The 11,375-nt window shown below is 40.9% G+C and overlaps 1 non-coding gene across 1 annotated transcript; it reads right to left on the bottom strand.

Moving 5' to 3' along the window:
* Nucleotides 1–8,008: 8,008 nt before the first annotated feature.
* On the bottom strand, nt 8,009–8,115 carry LOC115932151 (U6 spliceosomal RNA). The gene has a single exon (XR_004068474.2). It is a non-coding gene; the product is annotated as a U6 spliceosomal RNA (small nuclear RNA).
* Nucleotides 8,116–11,375: the final 3,260 nt, after the last annotated feature.

The following is an 11,375-nucleotide window of genomic DNA, read 5'->3' as shown; positions in this document are numbered from 1 at the left end:
CATTGTATTTCCTTTGCTTCTTTGTCAAAGACCAGTTGATTATGTTTATGTGGGTCTGTTTATGGGTTCTGAATTCTGTTCCTTTGATATGTTTGTCTGTTCTTTCATCAATACCACACTGCCTTAATTACTGTAGCTTTGTAGTAAGTCTTGAAGTAAGGTAGTGTCAGTTCTCCAACTTAGTTTTTCTCCTTTAATATTGTGTTGGCTATTCAAGGTCTTTTTGCCTCTCCATATAAACTTTAGAATTCATTTTTAAAAATATTTATACAAAATAACTTGCCAGGTTTTTGACTGGGATTGCCATGAATCTATAGCTCATGTTGGGAAGAATTGATGTTATGAAAATATTAAGGTTTTGTTTTGTCTTTTTTCTGAGACAGGGTTTCACTCTATTGCCCAGGCTGGAGTGCAGTGGCGTGATCATGGCTCGCTGCAGCCTTGATCCTTGACTCAACTGATCCTCTGCCCCAGCTTGCTGAGTAGCTGGGACTACAGGAGCACACCATTATGCCTGGCAAATTTTTAAATTTTTTGGAGAGACAGAGTCTCACTCACCATGTTCCCCAGGCTGGTCTTGAATTCTTGGGCTCAAGTGATTCTCCTGCCTTGGCCTCCCGACATGCCAGGATTACAGGTGTGAGCCACCATGACTGGCCAAATATTAACTCTTCCTATTCATGAACATGGTATATCTCTCCATTTAGTTAGTTCTTTAATTTCTGTCATCAGAGCTTTTAAGGTTTCCTTATACAGATTTTGTACATATTTTGTTTGATTTATACCTAAGTATTTTATGTTTTGGGAGGCTAACATAAGTGGTACTGTGTTTTTAAATTCAAATTCCACTTGCTCATTGCTGGTATATAGGAAAGCAATTGACTTTTGTATATTAACCTTGTGTCCTGTAACCTTACTGTAAGTGCTTACTAGTTCCAGGATTTTTTTGTTGATTCTTTTGGATTTTTGACATAGACTACCCTGTCATGTATGAACAAAGTTTTATTTCTTCCTTCCCAGTCCGTATCCCTTTTATTTCCTTTTCTTGTCTTATTGCATTAGCTAGGACTTCCAGTATGATGATAAAAAGGAGTGGTGAGAGGGGACATCCTTGCCATTATGGTCTTAACCTTAAGTTTCTCACCATGAAGTATAATGTTAGCTATAGGTTTTTAATGGATATTCTTGATCAAATTGAGGAAGTTCCCCTCTATTCCTAGTTTCCTGAGAGTTTTTATCATGGGTGGGTATTGGACTTCGTCAAAGGCTTTTTCTGCATCTATTGATACGATCATAGGCTGGGTGCAGTGGCTCATGCCTGTAATCTCAGCATTTTGGGAGGCCGAGGTGGGTGGATCACATGAGGCCAGGAGTTCAAGGCCAGCCTGGCCAACATGACAAAACCTTGTCTCTACTAAAAATACAAAAAAAGTTAGCTGGGTGTGGTGGCCCACACCTGTAATCCCAGCAACCTGGGAGGCTGAGGCACAAGAATCACTTGAAACTGGGAGGCAGAGGTTGCAGTGAGCCAAGATTGTTCCACTACACTCCAGCCTAGGACAGAGTGAGACTCTGTCTAAAAAAACAAAAAACAAACAACAACAACTAAAAAGATAATAGTGTTATTTTTCTTCTTTAACCTGTTGATGTGATAGATTATGTTAATTGATTTCTGAATGTTGAACCAGCCTTGCATACTTGGGGTAAATCTCATGGTTGTGATATATAGTTCTTTTTTACATTCTTGGACTTAATATGTTAATATTTTGTAGAGGATTTTTGTATATATGTTCATGAGAGATACTGGTCTGTAGTTTTCTTGTAATGTCTTTGTTTGGTTTTGGTATTAGGTAATGCTGGCCTCATAGGATAAATCAGGAGGTATTTCCTCTGCTTCTATCTTCTGAAAGAGATTGTAGAGAATTGGTGTAATTTCTTCCTTAAATGGCTGACAGAATTCAACAGTGAACCTATTTAGGTCTGGAACTTTCTGTATTTTTAAGTTTATTAATTATTGATTCAACTTCTTTAATAAATATGGATCTATTTAGATTGTCATTTCTTGTGTGAGTTTTGGCAGATTTTATCTTTCAAGGAATTGATCAGTTTCATCTAGGTTATCAGATTTGTGATCATAGAGTTGTTTATGGAATTCTTTTATTATCCTTTTAAAGTCTATGACATCTGTAGTGATGTCTCCTCTGTCATTTCTGATATTAGTAATTTGCCCTCCCCACCACCACCCTGGCTTTTTAGTTAGCCTGGCTAGAGGCTCATTGATTTTATTGATTTTTTTTCAAAGAACCAGCTTTTGGTTTTGTTGATTTTCTTTATTGATTTCCTTTTTTCAATTTCATTGATTTCTACTCCAATTGTTATTTCTTGTCTTCTGCTTACTTCAGGTTTAATGCTCTGCTTTTTCTTGTTTTCCAAGGTGGAAGATGATTGATCTTGGAGCTTTCCTGTTTACTAATATGTGCACACGATGCTGTAAATTTTCCCAGGCACTACTTTTGCTGCATCCCACAAAATTTGATGAGCTGTATTTTCATTTTCATTTAGTTCAAAATATTTTCAAATTTCTCTTGATTTTTTTTTTGACCCATGTGTAATTTAGAAGTGTGTTGATTAATCTCCAAGTAATTTGAGATTTTCCAGCTATCTTTCTGTTATGGTTCAGGCCAAAATAATGGAGCTTTCCCTCTGTGTTTTCTTCTTTCAGTTGTACTGTTTCAGGTTTTATATTTAAGTCCTTAATCCATTCTGAGTTGATTTTTATATATGGTATAAGATAAGGATCCAATTTCATGATTTCTATTTTTTAAAAAATTTGTTAAGGTGTTTTAAGAGCCCAGAATATGGTCTGTGTTGGTGAGTATTTCACATGAACTTGAGAATAATGTGTATCCTGCTGTTGTTGGATGAATTAGTCTATAAATACCCATTATATTTAGTTGATTGATGGTGTTGTTGAATTCAAGTGTGTTCTTACTGAATTTCTGCCTGCTGGATCTGTCAATTTCTGATAGAAGGGCTTTGAAGTGTCCACTATAATAGTGGATTCTTCTATTTCTCTTTGTGTTTCTATTGGTTTTTACCTCACATATTTTGATATTCTGTTGTTAGGCACATATACATTAAAGATTGTTATGCCTTTTTGGAGAATTGACCCCCTTAGCATTATGCAGTGTCCCATCTTTATCTGTGATACCTTTCTTTTCCCTGAAGATTGCTCTGCCTGAAATTAATTTAGCTTCTCTTGCTATCTTTTGATTAACATTAGCATGGTATATCCTTCTTCATCTATTTTTTTAAGTTTTATTTTTAAGTAAAATAAAACTTATTTTATTTTATAATGGCTCACACCTGTAATCCCAGCACTTTGGGAGGCCGAGGTGGGTGGATCACATGAGGTTAGGAGTTTGCGACCAGCCTGGCCAACATGGTGAAAACCTGTTTTTACTAAAAAATTAGGTGGGCACAGTGGCACACACCTGTAGTCCCAGCTATTTCGGAGGCTGAGGTGGGAGGATCGCTTGAACCTGGGAGGCAGAGGTTGCAGTGAGTTGAGATTGCACCACTGCACTTCAGACTGGGTGACAGAGTGAGACTCTGTCTCAAAAAAAAAGTTTTAATTGACAATTATATATATTAATGGAGTATGGGGCACAATGTAATATTTTGATATCTGTCACTGGAATGATTAGATCAAGCTAATTAACATTAAGATCAAGCTAATCAACATGTAAACATGTATCACATACTTTACATTTTTTATAACAGAACATTTAAAATCTATTCTTTTAGCAGTTTTGAAATATATAATACATTATTATTAACTATGGTCACTGTACTGTGCAATAGAGCTCAAAAATTTATTCTCCTATCTAACTGAAACTTTGTATTCTTTGGTCAGCATCCACTCTCTACTCCTGGTAACTATCATTCTATTTTTTACTTCTGTAAGTTTGACTATTTTAAATTGCACGTATAAGTGAGATTGTGCAGTATTTGTCTTTCTGTGCATAGATTATTTCACACAGTCCACCAGGTTCATCTATATTGTCCCAGTGACAGAATTTCCTTCTTTTTAAAGGCTGACTGGTATTCTATTGTGTATGTATACCACATTTTCTCTGTTAATGGACACTTAGCATGATACCATATCTTGGCTGTGTGAACAATGCTGCAGTGAACATGGGAGTACAGATATCTCTTCAATGTACTGATTTCAATTTTTTTTTTCTGATTTCAATTCTTTCTAATATATACCCAGAAGTGGGGTTATTGGATCATATGGTATTCTAATTTTAGTTTTTTGAGGAACCTCCATACTGTTTTCCATAATGGCTGTACTAATTTACATTACAACAGTATACAAGTGGTCCTTTTTCTCCACATTCTTGCCAACACTTGTTATCTTTTGTCTTTTTGATGGCAGTCATTCTAACATGCGTAAGATAATCTCTCATTGTGATTTGAATTTGCATTTCCTTAATTATTAGTGATGTTGAGCATTTTTAAATTAATCTGTTGGCTATTTGTATGTCTTCTTTTAAAAAATGTCTATTCAAGTCCTTTGTCCATTTAAAAATCAGGTTATTTGTTTTCTTGCTATTAAGTTGAATTTCTTATATATTTGGGATATTAACCCCTTATCAGATGTGTGGTATACAGATATTTTCTCCTACTCTGTGAGTTCTCTTCACTCTATAAATGGTTTTCTTTGCTATGCAGAAGCTTGAGCTCTCCACATTTGTTCCTTTCCCACATTTGTTCCTTCTCATCATTATTAGAGACTATGTTGGGGATTTAGAGTGACATCTCATTATATACCTAGAAAATCAGTGCAGAATCATTTTAGGGTGTTGTTTCTGGTTAAAAATCAGATATTTGGGGGTCTGACAAATAGTAGGCTTGCAAAAACCTAACCTTTCAGTCATGGAAAGGGATGAACTGTTGGCATGGAAGGGTATCTTAAAGGGCTCTTATGACGGTGTATTGGAACTGACCCTGGAAACTAATGAAAGAGTAATCCTCCCTAAATCAACCCAAAGCTGGTAATCCCCAAGGCTGCATGTTGGTGATTAAAAAAGAAAGGTACGAGCAGCTGTCTTTTTGTTCAGTTTAATTATGACCCAGTACCTGGGTGAGTTCTAATTTCCTGGTGGCACTGGAAGTGGGTGGGAAAAGGTGTCAGGTTTCTGCAGGCTGTGGGGACTAAATGTGCAGACGTGGATTCTGCCTGGTGTATGTCTAGGGATCCGGCCACAGTTCAGGGGAGCTCAAGCTTGTGAGGTCAGGTTGCATGGCTTTTAATTTCTGCCCTTTAAATTGGAGACATGGGCTGCTGTGTGCCAGAGGACACAGCAGTACTATCAGGTGTCAGCTAGACTGCACACCTTAATTAATAGCTCTTTTGCCCCCCTCAACAACTAGCTACAGGGCAGCTGCTGAGCCTGTGAGATGGAACTTATGTTATTAAGCAGAAGAGAAACATTTAGCCCTCCGAATCATTTCAGCAGGGTTCCAGTCCAGAGGTCACAGCACTGGGCATCTCCTTTCCCTGGATCCCCGTTCCCAATATTCAAGTTGGTGTCCACGGGTGTGTTTATAGCCAGTCTGTGAACTACAGAATGTTCATCGAAATTAATGCCCCTGCTCATGGTGAACATGCAACATCATTCCTCCTGATTCTTCTTGTGTTCTCTGTCCTGGAGAATTGTCCTGCTGTTTGCCCCGTTGTCCAACTGGATAGCTGAACAATCATCCTGGATACCTTCTCCCTTAATAGCCATATCCAGTGATGGCCAATTCCTATGGATTCTGCCTTCTAAATACATCTGCTATGCCCTTTCCTGCATTGCACCTGCCTGTTCCTTGCGTGGTGCTGAGGTTTGAGGTATGATTGATCTGTCACCCAGGTAGTGAGCATAGTAATTGATAGTTTTTCAACCTCTGCCTCGCCTTCCCTTCCTCCCTCCCCCTTTCATCTTCCATCTTTTGTGGTTTTCAAGTTTTACCACCACTATTACTTTACAGGCATTTCACACTACTCTCTGTTTAGTTTTACTCTTGTCCTAAGCAACATTCTCCTTAAAGGCATAGGTTTCAAATTCTAGTTGCATTTCTCTGCTATAACTATTATAGTAACAAATGTTAGTTCATGTGCCAACTAAAATTATTTCCTTGTGGGAAATATGGAACATTCCAAGCCCTTAATCATTTCCTCTCTAGTCTGATATTCCACTGGCTGAACTTGCTGCTATTTGAATACTCAATGCGTTAATGCCTCCTGAGCTTTTCATGGAATAGTCTCCTTTTCCTGGAATGTAGTTCCTCCCTGGCCCAAGGCAAACATCTACTTCAAAACTGAGCTTGTATGTTCCCTCCTCTGTGAAGGCATCCCTGGTTCCTGCAGAGAATTGCAAGCTTTCTCTGTTTTATGCTTCCTTCCAAACTTCCATTGCGGGAAACTTGTTGATCTCCTCACTGTAAGCTCCCTGAGGTCCAATATGCCTGGCACAAAGTAAACACTCAGTGGGTGAATGAATGGGTGAAATGATGCCAGGAAAGTCACTCCTATCCTTGTTACCATGAGCCCCATCTCTAAAATCAGAGGATTTTTGGGAGATCTCAGATTTCTTTTCAGCTCTTTCTAGTATGTGAAGGAAAAGGTACAGCAAAATTAATTGTCTGCGGACACAGGATTATTTGTGGCAGAATCCAGAACCCGCATTCTTTTACTGTTTCCTGTGGACTTCAACATTTCAGATTCCTTCTGATAAGGTGGCCCACATGGGGAAGGTGGGCACCTGCAGGCCCCAAGCTGAGGAGAAAGTCTCAAGTGAGTGGGGTTCCTGCCTGGGCTCCCGCATGACCCTTCCACTTGCAAGCTGGAGCACTCTGCGTAAGCAACTGAAAATGCATCTCAGATATTTTCATAAATAGCTAGACTTCTACAGGAATAAAACTCAGCTGTCTAACGTGAGACTCAGACATGCTTGTGCTGGGAGAAAAGCAGTTCTAGACCTCCTTGTGCCTGGCTGTTTGATTCACTCATGTTGATCATTCTTGGGGCCTTCCCAAGTGAAGATTTTCCTCTACTTCTCCTTCTTCTGCAATGTTTCATTCAAGCCACAATTTTAAGGTGCTCAGAGTTTTGCATGACATCTCAGGTCTTCCATCTCCATCCTGATATTAAATCACCAGGGCATAGCTTCTTCATAGTCTTCATAGACTGGGAATTGTCAGTATTATTTTTAATTGCATTGATTTTTTTGAGGGGGATGTCTGTGTATTTTGTTTTTAATTGATTGGACACTTTGTTCAAAGTGCAACATTCCCAGAGTCTGAGAAGAGGCATGTAACATTTGACTTAAAACATAAAAGTTTTATTATTCGTTACTGAAAAATGTTTTCTGATTTCTGAATGGGAAGTTTTAATGTTTTCACATTTGGACTATCTCAAATACAGCAAAGATGTATAATTTTTTTTTTTTCAGAGATAGAATCTTGCTTTGTTGCTCAGGCTGGAGTATAGTGGTACAATTATGGCTCACTCTAACCTCCAACTACTGAGCTCAAGGGATCCTTTCCACTCAGCCTCTCGAGTAGCTGGGACTATAGGTATGCACCACTACAAATAGCTAATTTTTCTTTAATTTTTTTATAGAGACAAGGTCTCACTATGTTGCCCATGCTGGTGTTGAATTCCTCAAGTGATCCTCCCGCCTTGGCCTTCTGAAGTGTTTAGATTACAGGGGTGAGCCACCGTGCCTGGCCCCAAAATATTTAAAAATAAAAATGTTCTTGAAAAAAATCTTTATGAAATATCAGTTTTCTCTTAAAAATGCCTCGATAAATATTATGATGCCTCTAGATGCTATTAATTTTTTTCTTAACATCAGTTTTTGCCTCACTACACCTTGATAGATTAAATAATAAACCAAGCAATAATAATAAAGGACCTACTATGTGCCAGCTACTGGATCTTTTTTTTTTTTTTTTAAATATGAAACACTTCATGAATTTGCATGTCATCCTTGTACAGGGACCATGTTAATCTTCTCTGTATCATTGCAGTTTTAGTAGATGTGCTGCCGAAGCAAGCACAGCTGTTGGGTCTTACGGTTAAAAGTAATATGGGCTCATTATATTGTAGGCAAAACAATTTAGTGATTTAATCCTAAGATGCAGATATGAGTCTCTATTTTCAAATATTGAAGATATATTGTATAGCACATTGTCTTAAGATTTAACTTTGTATTTCACGGAAGTATTGTGCTGCAAAGACACCTGAAGAGAGAAGAAAATGAGTGACTTGTTCCCTAAGATGCTCGGCCAGGACCTACTTACAAAATATGCCAGGAACACAAATGTGAAGCTCTTAGAAAATAATTCAGAAAGCCAGTAACCCACTATAATAGAAAGCCAGAATATCATACCTGAGGAAGATGAGGCTTCCATGAAATGTTATGAGCTTTTGTTTGTTGAGACTTTGAGAGAGGGTCTTGCTGTTTTGCCCAGGCTAGAGTGCAGTAGCATGATCATAGTTCACTATAGCCTCAAACTTCTGGGGTCAAGTGGTCCTCCTGCCTCAAGCTCCCAAGAAGCTAGGACTACAGGCACATACCACCATGTCCATCTAATTTTTAATTTTTCTGTAGTGATGGGATCTTGCTATGTTGCCCAGGCTGATCTTGAACTCCAGGGCTCAAGTGATCCCTCACAGCCTCCCAAAGTGATGAGATTGTAGGTGTGACCCACCATGCCTTGCCCACTTAAAAAATATATATATATATATATACAATAATTCACCCCTCACTAATAAGTGAAATGGCAACAGTCATGTAGTACCATCTGTCAGGTTCCAACCTGAGCTGGGGTCTGAAGGGAGTTCGTGGATGGGTGGCAGGTAGCGGAAAGAACACTCAAGGGACCGCAGGCAGTTGGGACATGGCTTTATTCTCTCCCCTCCTACAGAGTCAGCAGTGCAGTTATATTACAGATGATAATGGCTCAAAGCCTCATATGAGCTCACACAGGCAGGTTACATCAAATGGCTACATAAATATGATTATATAATGCACGGGGTTGTGCGCCTGTGCTTCAAACCTGCTGTGTCAGGCTGTAGCAGATGTCTCCCTCAGCCTACTCCTGACTGCAGCACAGTGTAAATACCTTACACTCCACCCTCTAGGCCGAGGGAGTCCTTGTAGTTGGGAGACGTGCCCACAGGGTGGAACTTTGGACTCATAGGCCACAGCAGCAATATAGGGAGCAACAACCCAATACTAATATTCCTGCTATGCTGCCCGTAATTATTAGGGTCCAGCATAGGCCAGAGCCTAAAGATGCTCACCATGTCTGTAGGGGGTCATCAGTAAGGCTGTCAACTGCCTTGATTTCCTGGGAAACTCTTGCAAAGCTGCTGTTATGTTTTGTTCATTGTCAGGGATGAAGGCACAACATTGCGTTCCCAAAAGAGCACAGGTGCCACCTTGGACAGCAGTTAATATGTTGAGCGCCACCCAGTTCTGCAGTACCACCTTCCTGGTTTGATCAACCTCATCTGTTAACAGAAGGAGGGCAACTTGGGTGTAATTCAGGGCTCAAGCTGTGTGCTCTGCAAGGGCCGTAACTTGCATTTGTACAAGGGCCATAACTTGCATTTCTACAGATGACACCATTAACACCAGGGATGGTTAATGCTAAGGGGTAGAGCCACCAGGAGGTTCGTCGCACTCACAAAAACTGGGAATGTAGTGCCTCCCAGTTATGTGGGCATCTAGGTAATGTGGGAATAACAGTGGCAGGCACATAAGGCCTCCCCTAGGTACAGCAGCCAGTCCAATTCACTCGCAAAGATGACCATCCTGTGTCTTCATATGTCTATAAATTTCCAGGGGGGGCACTAAGTCCACTGGGGCCCAGCATTGATGAGGCCACCAATTCCATTGCACCTTTGGTGTGGTGACATATGTTATATTTGTGCAGGCTATGGCAGGTAACCACCCCACGGTGACGTTGCCCCAAGGCTGCTCTATACATCATGGTACCTGTGGTGGGGGCACCACATGTTCTCCCACTAACCAGCCCCATCCATCATAGTCGCTATGGGTCAGCCAGTGGGTGGGCATGCTATGGGTTTTTTGGCATCCCCTATCCAAAACTTGTCATGTTGCATTCTAAACGTTGGCCTTGGGACCCCAAATGTCTAACCATGTCCAGTTTTCCATAGAAGCTAGATGTATGTGCCAGGGCAAGCCATCCACAGCTGCTGCTGGAAGGGCAGTGCAGATTCAACAGTTGGAAACATTGGTCACCTCAGTGTAGGTGTGTGCCCAGTCCACAGTGCTGTTGGAGCATGTCAGCCTATGGTCAAAACGATAAAGCAGGCACAGTTACTAACCAGGGTAAATCACACCCCTCAGGCAAAATACAGGCCAACCTTTCATTCCTGAATAACAATGCAGCCACCAAGGGCATCTGCCCTAGGCAATGGCACCACACCTTCTCAGCTCCCCATGGTTCCTTTGGGTCCTGTATCTGTGCCAAAGTCACTGGGGAGCTCATAATAGGCCACACAGATAATACATATGGACCCCAGAGGAGGATTCCTTCCCTGGCCATTCCTCTATGAACGGTCAATCACGGAGGCCATATATTAAATACCTAAGGAGTGACATGTAAATCATACTGTAGGCCCTCCTCCTAGGGGCTACGATAGCTAACCATTGGCAATGGGGGGCTTGGAGGGTCCATGGCCAAAGCCAGGTTCTTTGTTCCCGTGACTTTAGGGGTGCTGGGGCAGGCAACAACAGGTTACTGTTTGTCCCCATACCTGGTTGGAGGAGGTCATCCCTGGTGCGTATCTGTAACTGGATGGGGGCAGCGGCCTGGTGTAGCAGTGCCTCCACCAGGGCTGGGCCACCTTTCCGTGGCCGTTCATTCAAGATTTGGAGCACCAGGTCCAACCATGAACTCCAGCCCTGCAAAGATGGGGGAGTAACATGCAAGCATAACCCGTTTTTCAGGAGTCCATTATATCATTCAATCATACCGGTAGCTTGTGGAACATGGAACCTCCACTTTATGTCCATCTGTTGTGCCCACTGTTGTACCTGCTGTCCAGTAAAATGTGTTCCCCTATTGCTTTCAATGATCAGGGGACAACCGTATAGGACACACAAGTGTTGCAGGGGCTAGATGGTGTGTTGTTGGTCAGCTATCCTGCAAGGGTAGGCAAATAACAGACTGGTGGCCATGTCTACAGCCGTCAGTACATGTGTATACCCCTGTGACCTTGGAAGCGGCTCAATGTAGTCTATTTGCCATCTAGCCAAGGGCATCCACCCTACCATCACTTGTTG

This window comes from Gorilla gorilla, chromosome 1 (genome assembly GCF_029281585.2).
Source record: "Gorilla gorilla gorilla isolate KB3781 chromosome 1, NHGRI_mGorGor1-v2.1_pri, whole genome shotgun sequence".
Taxonomy (NCBI): Eukaryota; Metazoa; Chordata; class Mammalia; order Primates; family Hominidae; genus Gorilla; species Gorilla gorilla.
The sequence above is the reverse complement of the archived record's forward strand: the minus strand, read 5'-3'. Positions and strand labels throughout refer to the sequence as shown.